This window comes from Helianthus annuus, chromosome 14 (genome assembly GCF_002127325.2).
Source record: "Helianthus annuus cultivar XRQ/B chromosome 14, HanXRQr2.0-SUNRISE, whole genome shotgun sequence".
NCBI classification, from domain to species: domain Eukaryota; kingdom Viridiplantae; phylum Streptophyta; class Magnoliopsida; order Asterales; family Asteraceae; genus Helianthus; species Helianthus annuus.
Genome location: NC_035446.2, coordinates 20,384,428 through 20,397,160, shown reverse-complemented (window position 1 = coordinate 20,397,160; position 12,733 = coordinate 20,384,428).

Below are 12,733 nucleotides of genomic sequence, written 5' to 3'. Positions count from 1 at the left end.
GTCTCAGTCTGAAGGCACAAGTCGAGTTGTTGATACTCGAACATGCTTCAGATGTAATCAAGTTGGTCACATTGCATGAAAGTGTACCAACGTGAAGCCTAAGACTGAAACTGTGAAGACTCAACAGAAGAAAGTTGAGGTGAAGGGTAAAGCACCAATGGTTGCTGAGAAAAAGAATGTGAAAAATGACAACACCAAGGTGAAAAATGAACCTGTAAAGAAAGTGGTAACTAAAAACGACAAGTTTTATAAATGGGTTGCATTATCTCAACAAGTGTGGAAACCTAAAACTGAGAAACAGATTTCACCTTCTGAGGATTCAATTCAAATTGATTATGATGCAAATTTTCCACCTCTTAAGGCTGAAAACTTCAAAATTCAAATTGCGAGAGTCAAGGTTACACCCAAGGCTGATGAGGCATGGGTAGACACCATGTTTGACTAAACAATTTGAATTGCCGGAGCTTCCTGGATCGCGAAGCATGAATCGGCATCTTTATTGAAGTTCGTTAAGTCAAAGTGTGTTATGTGCAGGATCTTCCAAAACTTGTATCCAGATGGATCATGGATAATGGAGCTTCAAGACATATGACAGGGAAGACTGCGTTGTTATATGATGTAGGAAACATAAATGGAGCATACGTAGGTTTTGCAGGTAATCAAGGAGGAAGGATTATTGGTGAAGGAACGTTATCCAACGGGATTGTGATGTTTGAGAGAGTTAACTACATTGCTGAGCTGGAAAATAATCTGCTGAGTATCTCCCAGATCTGTGACAGGATGTATACTACTCACTTCACTGACAAAGAATGTTTGATCTTGAAACCAGGATTTGTAATCCCTGAGGAATGGATTATCATGAGGGCACCGAGAGTTAATGATCTGTACATGTTGGATATGAGCGTAGCTACTACAACCACGGGTCAAGCTCACTGTTTTGTGTCCAGAGCAACTGAAAAAGAATCGAGATTGTGGCACCGGAAGATGGGGCATATACATCTTAGAAAAATGAATCATTTGGTGCATAACGATTTGGTTACAGGAGTTCATGTCAAAGGTTTTCATCTGGAAGGGGAGTGCATTAGTTGTGTTAAAGGCAAGCAGAAGAAAAAGTCACACCCTACAAAGCAAGTTAATTCAGTCTCAAGACCTCTGGAAAGACTACACATGGATTTATTTGGTCATGTGAATGTCAAAAGTATTACAGCAGATTACTACTGTTTGGTCGTTACTGATGATTATTCCAGATTTCGTGGGTTTCTTTCTTGAAGACGAAAGACGAAACATTTGACAGTTTGATGGCGTTGTTAAAAAGAATTGAGAATCTGTACCAAAGGCGTATTAAAAGAATTCGTAGTGACAATGGTACCGAATTCAAGAACAGCAAGATGGAAGAATTTTGTGATGAAAGAGGTATTTTGCATGAGTTTAGTGCTCCATACAGTCCGCAGCAGAATGGAGTCACAGAACGCAAAAACCGGACACTAATCGAGACGTCTAGAACGATGCTCGCAGATTCAAAGTTACCAATTAATTTTTGGGCTGAAGCTGTTTCCGCCGCATGCTATACGCTCAACAGGGTTCTCACTGTCAAGAAATTCAACAAAACATGCTTTGAGCTGATCAATAATCGCAAACCAAATTAGAAGTATCTAGGACCGTTCGGGTCACCCTGTACAGTTATAGAGCCTTATGGAAAGTTTGGTCCGAAGTGCATTGAGGGAATATTTGTTGGTTATGCAAATCCGATGCGACATGTCTTCGTTCCAAGTGAGAAGCGGATTATTGAAGCTGCAAATGTTGAATGTGAAGGTTATACTATGCCGCCGCAGAATCCTGGAGATTCATGGCGTTATCATTATGACAAACTATGGGATTCGTTTGACATGAGAGAAGAATCAGAGGATGATGAAGATTTCTTTGATGAGCTGGATATTTTGCGAGAGTATGAGTCGCAGCAAAGGTTCCCAGCTGAGTATTCTAGAAGACCTCAGGAAACTTCAAATGACGATGAAGCAGGTCCTAGCAATGCTGGTGAACATGATGATGAAGTTGCTCCTGGTAATCAGTCGGCAGTGAATGATGATCAAGAAGCTGAGAACATGCCAGTATTTGATCATGGTGATTCAAATTCTGAGGGGGAGCAGATCCAGATTTCAAGTCAAACAAACCAAGTTGGTGAACAAGATGCAGATCAGAATGTTACTAATCTGGAGGGCAATGTGGATGTTCCAAGCGAAGTAATGCCGCGAACTCTTTCATATCATCCAGAGGAGTTGATCATAGGAGAATTGCAAGCAGGCGTTCGCACAAGACGTCAAATAGACCAGGGCTTAACATGTTTTTATTCTACAGTAGCATCTTTACAAACTGAATTTTCATTAAGTTGTTTTATTTCGCAGATCGAACCGAGAATGTATAAAGAGGCGCTTACTGAAGACTCTTGGGTCATTGCGATGCAAGAAGAGGTAAGTCAGTTTGAAAAGTTGGGAGTGTGGAAGCTAGTGGATTTACCGGATGGTCAAAGGAAAATCAATACGAAATGGGTATTTAAGTGTAAGAGAGACGACAGAGGAGTTGTTGTAAGGAACGAAGCTCGACTCGTTGTTCAGGGCTTTAGTAAACAGGAGGGGATTGATTTTACAGAAGTCTATGCTCCTGTGGCACGACTAGAGGCAATCAGAATTTTCCTTGCATTTGCGTCTTGGAAGAACTTCAAAGTATATCAGCTAGATGTAAAATTGGCGTTTCTTTATGGGAAGGTCAAAGAGAAGGTTTATGTCGGTCAGCCGCCGGGCTTTACTGACCCAATCCACAAAAACAAGGTCTACTTATTGGACAAAGCGATGTATGGTTTACACCAGGCCCCGAGAGCCTGGTACGAGACTTTGTCTCAACACCTACTAGCCAATAAGTTCATTCGTGGAAAAGTGGATGCCACTCTCTTCACTAAAGAGTTCGACGGTCATCTTCTGATAGTTCAGATTTATGTGGACGATATAATCTTTGGGTCGACAAATGAGAAATTGTGTAAAGACTTTGAATCAGTGATGAAGCAAAAGTTCGAAATGTCATGAATGGGGGAGATGAAATTCTTTCTGAGTTTACAAGTTGAACAACTATCTGAGGGAATTTTCATTTATCAGACAAAGTACGTGCATGATATTCTAGAGAAATTTGGAATGTCAAGTTCTACTCCAGCTGCTACCCCACTTGCAACAAATCATGGGATTCACCCAGATCTCACCGGAGACAGGGCTGATGAAACGTTCTACCGTTCCATGATAGGTTCTTTGATGTACCTAACTGCTTCACGTCCTGACATCATGTACCCAACGTGCCTCGCAGCAAGATATCAATCAAACCCAAGAGCTTCGCACATGATTATTGTGAAGAGGATATTACGCTACCTGAAAGGAACTCCTTCATTGGGGTTGTGGTATCCTAGAAAAGGAGACTTTACGCTCGAAGGGTATTCTGATTCGGATTTCGGATGCTGCAAAGTTAATACAAAATCAACAACTGCAGGATGCCAGTTCTTTGGACCTAGATTGGCTACCTGGCAGTGTAAGAAACAAACTTCTGTGGTGTTATCTACATGTGAAGCGGAGTACGTTTCTGCTAGCAGTTGCTGCTCTCAGATCCTGTGGATACAGCAACAGATGCGCGACTACGGTTTGCAGTTTCTTAACACACCTCTTTTTGTTGATAATGAGGCCGCAATAAATATAACAAAGAATCCAGTACATCACGCTAAAACTAAACATATAGAAATTCGTCATCACTTTATTCGCGATTGTTTCGAGAAAAAGTTGATACGAATTGAGAAAATCCACACTTACGAACAGAAAGCTGATTTACATACCAAAGCTTTTGATAAAAATTGGTTTAAATATTTGTTAAAACTGAATGGTATGAAGCTTCTTTCGGTGTCGGATGGCATAATTGGCATTGATGAGAGTACTGTTGCGGATGAAGATGAGAAACAATCTGCAATGGTTTGTCGGTTTTTTACTTGTTTTGGTATTTAGGGGAGTAGATGTATATAGTTTATTTTTCAGAAAATACAAAAACAGTAAAAAAATGCAAAAATACAAAAACATGATAAAATTTGAAAAAGAGCTTGTGTAAAAAAGGGAAAATGATAGTACATCGGCTAGACAATTACAGTATGCTAAAGAATTGTAAAGTTTAAATGAGTTAAACAGTCTCACTAATGATGTGTCGATAGGTTTTCACACATTTAGTAGATTTATTCGGGATATAAACCAAAAAATTTCAAACTTGCGTAATTCGTGGGGAACACTACTTGGATATATAGGTAACCCCTGAAATCTTGTTTGAAAGGTCCCATTGTCACGGCCCCCGACCCATTTTGACCCGTTTCCGGAGCCGCGGGACAGAAACTCTGTGGTACTTTATTTATTGTGAGTTTAGCAGCGGAAAAATTTATTCACAGGATTGGCTAAGTTAAAATATTTCCCGATTTATTTTATTTCACAATTCGGGATACAACCCCGGATAATTTACAGTAACAAGATTTTATTAATAAAACATAATTCTTTATTTTATATTGAGTCACTATCTTAAGCTTTAAAATGCTTCCCCTTGCATTTTTCCTGAATTACAGCAGATCACCCGAAACATGTTTGAAAAAGATTTTGTCAGCGGGGAAATACTGAGTGAATTATTCTAGTTACTGAAAACGACACATTTATTATAATTCACAGTGGTAAGATCTTTTACAATGTCTCTGATATCAACCAACTACCCACAGTACTTTACCACTCGATCCATTGGCCCATACGTCCAATGGTATCTGTGATTATGGTCATATCACCCAATGGCTGCCCCAATGGTGAAGATTATCAAGTAATGTGCACAATACCCCACATACCGGCTGTAATTTGGTGATTCACATAAACTTAATCACTGTAAGTTATAATTCTGAAAATAATTTGGGAGTATTGTAAAACAGTTAACAACTCACAAACTGTGAGAAAAGAGTTTATAAAAGAAGAATAACTCACATTGCAGATTTAGTACTGACAGAATATGATTTTATCCCTGTTAACCTAATTTCACAATAATGCACACAAAACAGAGTTAGTGATCAATACAGCAGTTACGATAATTTCCCGAGATCAAATACTCGTAATGAATGACCAAGTGCAATACTTCAACTCATTTATCAAAATGACAAACGACAAAGTATAGTACTTCAACTCATTATCGAATTATCGACAACGACAAAGTACAATGCTTCAACTCATTATCGAATTATCGACAACGACAAAGCATAGCCCAATGTGGGCGGCACTTAGAAATTCTTTGGGTATATTGATCCCGGAAACTGAATCGTAATAGCGATCGAGTAATTACCCTGTTCTGCGGGAGCGATTCGATATTAGTGTGTGTGTGAACGATTTCTATTGTAACTCAGTGTATAATTCGAATTTTAACGTCGAATCTTCAGCAGAATTCAAGTGCCACTGCCCCCTATTTATACCTGGATTTTGGCCTCCCTCGCGCCACGCGAAAGAGATAGGTGCACCCGTCGCGTGGCGCGACGGGTCTAGTTTCTAGACTAGCTTGTTTCGTGTCCCGTAGCTTTGCTGAGTAATTTTGAACGAATTATTTTCACTTTTATAGCAATTTTGAAAGATAAATATCTACTAGGGTTTAACCCCCCTGAGTTTTAGGGGCCCTGATCCTGATTCTGATTGTTATGAAAATTTTAGGGTTAGTGCAGAATTACTTGGGTGTTTCAATTAGGGTTTCCTTATTGACTAATTATCATTCTAATTATGGATTTTAATAATAGTTGTTACATCCTCCCCACCTTAAGAAAAATCTCGTCCTCGAGATTCACTGAAATAGATGAGGATACTTGCGTTTCATCTCGGATTCCAGTTCCCAAGTATATTCTGGTCCTCTCTTGGAATTCCATTTGACTTTCACCAATACGAGTCGTTTGTGTTTGAGAAACTTGATTTTCCTGTCTTCTATTTGTAAAGGTTTTTCTATGAATTTCATCTTTTCATTTACCTCTATGTCTTGAAGAGGTACTATCAGAGATTCATCTGATAAGCATTTCTTAAGGTTGGATACATGAAATACATCATGTACTCCAGCTAGTTCTTCTGGTAGTTGTAAGCGATAAGCAACTGGTCCGATTCGTTGAATTACTGGAAATGGTCCAACATATCGGGGACTTAGTTTCCCTTTCTTACCGAATCTTACAATACCTTTCCAAGGAGATACTTTTAGTAATACTTTGTCTCCTATTTGGAATTCAAGTGGTTTGCGACGATTGTCGGCATAGCTCTTCTGGCGATCTCTGGCTGTTTTCAGTCTTCCCTTGATTTGAGTTATTTTGTCAGTAGTTTCTTGTACAATTTCAGGACCGGATAATTGACTTTCTCCTATTTCTGCCCAACATACGGGTGTTCTGCACTTGCGTCCCTATAGTGCCTCGAATGGTGCGGCTTCAATACTTGAATGATAACTATTGTTATAGGAGAATTCAATTAATGGTAAATGGTTATCCCAATTACCTCCAAAGTCAATTACACATGCTCGAAGCATGTCTTCCAGAGTTTGGATTGTCCTTTCACTTTGTCCATCGGTCTGTGGATGATATGCAGTACTCAGGTTGAGTCGGGTTCCCATTGATTCTTGGAAACTTGTCCAAAATCGGGAAGTGAAGCGACTATCTCTATCCGATACGATAGAGAGCGGGACTCCATGTAAGGATACTATTTCATCCACATATAGCTTGGCTAACCTTTCCATGCTAAAAGTTTCTTTTATTGGTAGAAAATGAGCTGATTTGGTTAATCGATCCACGATTACCCAAATTGCATCATTACCTTTTCTGGTTCTGGGTAACTTAGTAACAAAGTCCATTGTTATGAGTTCCCATTTTCATACCGGCATTTCTAATTGTTGCAATAAGCCTGAGGGTTTCTGGTGTTCTGCTTTAACTTGTGAACAAGTTAAACACTTAGATACATATTCAGCTATATCCTTTTTCATTCCTATCCACCAGAAGTTCTTTCTTAAATCTTGGTACATCTTATTGTTTCCTGGGTGTACAGTATACCTAGATTTATGAGCTTCCTCTAAAATTTTCGATCTTAAATTTCCTTGTTTAGGTACCCAAATTTTGCTTTGGTGAAATTTCCAAATTCCATCATTTCCTTGTTCTAATTCTTTTAGGTAACCTTTCATTCCTTCGGCTTCGTCATTGATTGCCGTTTTCTGGATTTCTTTCACTTGTTCCCGTAAATCTACTTGTGGATTTATTCTAAGGGCACGGACTCGCTTTTGCTTTTCATGGAACTTACGACTTAAGGCATCTGCTACTACGTTGGCCTTTCCTTCATGATATTGAATATCACAGTCGTAATCACTTAGGACTTCCATCCATCTTCTTTGTCTCATGTTTAACTCTTTTTGCCCGAATATATATCTTAAACTCTTATGATCCGTATAAACAGTAAACTTACTTCCATACAGATAATGTCTCCAAATTTTAAGGGCAAAAATTATAGCTCCTAATTAATTCTAAATCATGAGTCGTATAGTTTTCTTCGTGCTTTTTCAATTGTCTAGAGGCATACGCAATTACCTTCTCGCGTTGCATCAACACACATCCGTATCCTAATTTTGAAGCATCACAGTATACTTCAAAATCTTCCGTTCCTTCTGGTAAGGCTAAGATTGGCGCATTGGTTAATTTATGCTTTAAGCTTCTAAAAGCTTCTTCTTGTTTTGGTCCCCATTCAAACTTAGTGGCTTTACAGGTTAGCTTAGTTAATGGTACAGCTATCTTGGAAAAATCCTTAATAAACCGTCTATAATAACCGGCTAAACCTATAAAACTTCTAATTTCCATTGCAGTTTGTGGAACCTTCCAGTTAATAATGGCTTCGATCTTAGCAGGATCTACGTGAATACCTTCGTGATTCACCATGTGGCCTAAGAATTGTACTTCTTGTAACCAAAATTCACACTTTGAGAATTTAGCATACAGCTTTTCTTTTCTTAACAAAGTTAAGAGTGCATGCAAGTGCTGACAATGCTCAACTTGACTTTTGGAATAAATGAGTATATCGTCGATGAATACGATCACAAATTTATCCAAATATGGTTTACGGATTCTGTTCATCATGTCCATGAATGCAGCTGGGGCATTGGTTAATCCGAAGGGCATGACTGTAAACTCATAATGACCATACTAGTTCTGAAAGCAGTTTTAGGTATGTCTTCTTCTTGAACTTTCAACTGATGATATCCGGATCTTAAATCTATTTTAGAGAAATACTTAGCTCCTTGTAATTGATCGAAAAGATCATCAATCCTATGTAATGGGTATCGATTCTTAATTGTAACTTTATTCAATTCTCTATAATCAATACACATTCTCATTGATCCATCTTTCTTTTTCACAAACAACACTGGTGCACCCCAAGGGGATGAACTAGGTTGTATAAATCCTTTGCTTAGTAATTCATCTAATTGCTTTTTCAATTCTAGCATTTCGGTAGGAGCTAATCGATAAGGTGCCTTAGCTATCGGTGTAGTTCCTGGAATTAGATGAATCCTAAATTCTACTTTTCTGTCTGGTGGTAACCCAGGTAAATCTTCTGGAAATACATCTGGGTATTCTGAGACTACAGGAATTTCCTTGAGTTCTTTGCCTTTAGTACAAATGATTACGGAAATCATATATACTATTCCTTGGTTTCGTTCATAATTAGCAACTTTCATTACTGATATGAACTTTAATGGCCTCCTAGGTTTATCTCCTGAAATCTTAATTACCTCTCCAGTAGGTGCTTGAATTTCTATAGAATTTCTATCACATATGATTTAAGCATGGTTGGTTATTAACCAATCCATTCCTAACACAACATCAAACTCAGCTAATTTCATAGGTAATAGATTTGCAACAAACTTATGACCTGAAAGTTCTATTTCTACTTTTTGCAAAACCTGATTAATTTCTATGGAATTTCCATCTGCAGTTTCGACTGTAAAGATCTGCCTAACTGTAGTTAATGGTAACTTAAGAGCTTGACAGAATAAAGTATTTATAAAACTTTGGTTCGCACCAGAGTCAAATAATACTTTTGCATAGACGTTGTGGATTAAAAACGTACCGGCGATCACATCCGGAATAAGTTCTGCTTCTTGAGTAGTTAGCTGGAATGCTCTGGCATTCTTCTTAACAGTTCCTTCAACGGGTTTGCCTTTGTTATCAGTGATTTTGTTCAGTTTAGGACATTCGGTTTTGTAATGTCCTGTTTCTCCACAGTGAAAACAGGTTACAGTTTTCTTCTTACAATTCTCTTCACTATGGCCCACTGATTTGCAGAAGTTACAAATTGCATAGCATTTTCCAAAATGCTTCCTTTTGCAATTTCTGCAGAATGGCGGGATGGAAGATTGTCTTGTTCCTTTCTTCTTAAAGTTACTACTATTACCCACCCTAAATCCTTGGGTAGTTTTCTGAGCCAATTCTTTCTTCCTATCTTCATCTCTTGTGCGTATCAGTTCGTCGGTTAGGGTATTAGCTAATTCTACTGCATCGTCAATAGTGCGAGGTCTCGCAGCTTTAACGATATTGCGAATTTTGCTAATTAATCCCCAAATATATCGAGAAATGAGTACTGGTTCTGGCGAAGCCAAGTTAGGTACCACTCTCGCATATTCGAAGAATGTCGAAGTATAACCACGACAATCTACTCCGGTCATTCGATGATTTAGGAACTTATTTGCCATTTGTTCCTTCTCATATTCAGGACAGAATTTTCTTTCGACAAGATTCTTAAATTCTTTCCAGGTCATAGCATAAGCCACTCGTCTTCCTTTTGCCTGTAGCACTGTGTTCCACCATTCTAGTGCTCCTTCCTTAAACAGATTTGAGGCATACATGACTTGATCTTCGTCCGCACATTTACTTATTGCAATTACTGCTTCGGTTTTCTCTAACCATCGCAGTGTTGCAGTTGCTCCTTCGTTGCCTACAAATTCAGCGGGTTTACAAGCAAGAAATTCTTTGAAAGTGCAACCAGGTGTTGCAGCCTTTCGTTTCTTAGGGCGCTGCGTGTGCTGAGATTCATTATCATGATTTATATGATCATTGCCCCTGTTTATACTGTTACTGAAATTATCTTCGATGGTATGTTTACTAGGAACAATATGTTGTGAATCGTTTGGATTTTTCATAGCAGCAACGAACATTGGAATTGCGTTAGCTATTCCTTGGGCAACCATATTTTCAATATCTTGTTTGGTCATATATTGATCTTCTGGGTGTTGCTCCGATTGATTAACTTCATTTACTGGTTCGTTATCGTTATTTGCCATCTGATGATAAATTATTATGAATAATTAGTAATTAACAATTTATACAAATTATTAAACAAGTTATAACACATAAAGCCCAAAATTATCGATTTCTCGATTGCATTTCATATCAGTATAGTATGCATCAATACACACCGATATTTTACAACGTTTTATTTGTTATGTTACAACTGGTTTCACTATTTACTTTTACTATTATACAAAGATAGTTTCCGTCCTCCTACTTGTCATCCTAAAAACGAAATTCCCTCTCGTCATACTTCCAGGCAATCTGTCCCCCTATTTCCCTAATTCTATTTCCTGCATCCATTAACTCTTCACCGAAATGGCGAAGTTCAGCCAAATTTTCATTGCTCATTGGTGGATTGGGTAGGGGTTCTGGGTCGAACTGTGGAAGAAATGAGTAAGCGTTATTGACAATATTTTGAAATTGCCAATCGTTGGTCCACCATTCTTCCATTTCTACCGGTTGGTTATGGACTATTGGTTCAGTGATGGTTGGTGCAAAATTCATAGGAATTGGGTTTTCGATAGGATAAGTAAAAATACCCGGACTGGCAGGTTGCATAGTCTCACATTTTTCTAGTAAAATATCTATCTGATCCTGAAAAGTAACTCTTTTGGTTTGATTAGAACTTTCTCCAACTTCTACCTGGGTTGGGTTAGAACCTTGCCCTATTTCTATTTCTATTTCCTGAGAATACTGATTGAACTGCTCCTCCATTTTCCTGGATTCGTCATTGGCTTCAGTTTCTGGTTCTTGCGGATTAGGGTTTTCCTGGATTACAATCGCTTTTCCTTTGTCTAAAGGTTTACTAGTTTTAGGGGTTTTTGTAACTGTCTTTCTCTTACGTATACGGCTTCCCCATACATAATTTTTCTTTGGCCTCCTTTTTGGTTTGGTCACTGGTGGAGTAGGGAGTTTTACAGGTTGGTCTACATCAGCAAGATATCCCGTGAATTCATGAGAAACTTCTATATTCACTGGGTACAGATTGAGGTTCTGAAAAGCTTCAGATATCTCGTTCATGCTGTGTAGCATATATGCAAAATGCATAAAATATCAAGTTAAAATTTTGGAACAAAGTTTAACAAATAACATGGAAGTTTTATTGCACACTGTTTGTACAAAATACAGGAAAACATATTCAAATTTATTTCACTTTTATTTATTTACTTATTGGAAAGTACTGCTTGAAATTTTAGGGCATCTTTAAAGATTTGCATGTTCTGCCACAGTGGCTAGCATATATAAATTTGCCCATTTTTCATCGAGTTTATCTTCCCAAGGTGATTTATCGATTAAATCCTGGGTTTCCTTTTTAATTTTCCTTTCTTTGATTTGCTCCTTACTTTTCTTAATAATCATACTCCTTTTTCTAGGAGAAAGCGGATTTTCATAGTTCGCTTTTTGCACAAATATCCCTTCCTCAGGAATCGTAGGGAGCTTTGAAATTTTAGTTTTAGACGAACTTCCTTTCTCGTAAATTGATCTATCTTGTTTAAGATAGATATCTTGCAACTTTTGTTTACCCATACTGTAACTAACAAATAATCAATGAAGAGCACATAAACACATAATCACATAATAGTAATCAGGAAAATTAAGTATCATTTAAATACTTAATTAGCTTAACTTAGTGGCTCTGATACCACCTTGTTTCTGTCACGGCCCCCGGCCCATTTTGACCCGTTTCCGGAGCCGCGGGACAGAAACTCTGCGGTACTTTATTTATTGTGAGTTTAGCAGCGGAAAAATTTATTCACAGGATCGGCTAAGTTAAAATATTTCCCGATTTATTTTATTTCACAATTCGGGATACAACCCCGGATAATTTACAGTAACAAGATTTTATTAATAAAACATAATTCTTTATTTTATATTGAGTCACTATCTTAAGCTTTAAAATGCTTCCCCTTGCATTTTTCCTGAATTACAGCAGATCACCTGAAACATGTTTGAAAAAGATTTTGTCAGCGGGGAAATACTGAGTGAATTATTCTAGTTACTGAAAACGACACATTTATTATAATTCACAGTGGTAAGATCTTTTACAATGTCTCTGATATCAACCAACTACCCACAGTACTTTACCACTCGATCCATTGGCCCATACGTCCAATGGTATCTGTGATTATGGTCATATCACCCAATGGCTGCCCCAATGGTGAAGATTATCAAGTAATGTGCACAATACCCCACATACCGGCTGTAATTTGGTGATTCACATAAACTTAATCACTGTAAGTTATAATTCTGAAAATAATTTGGGAGTATTGTAAAACAGTTAACAACTCACAAACTGTGAGAAAAGAGTTTATAAAAGAAGAATAACTCACATTGCAGATTTAGTAC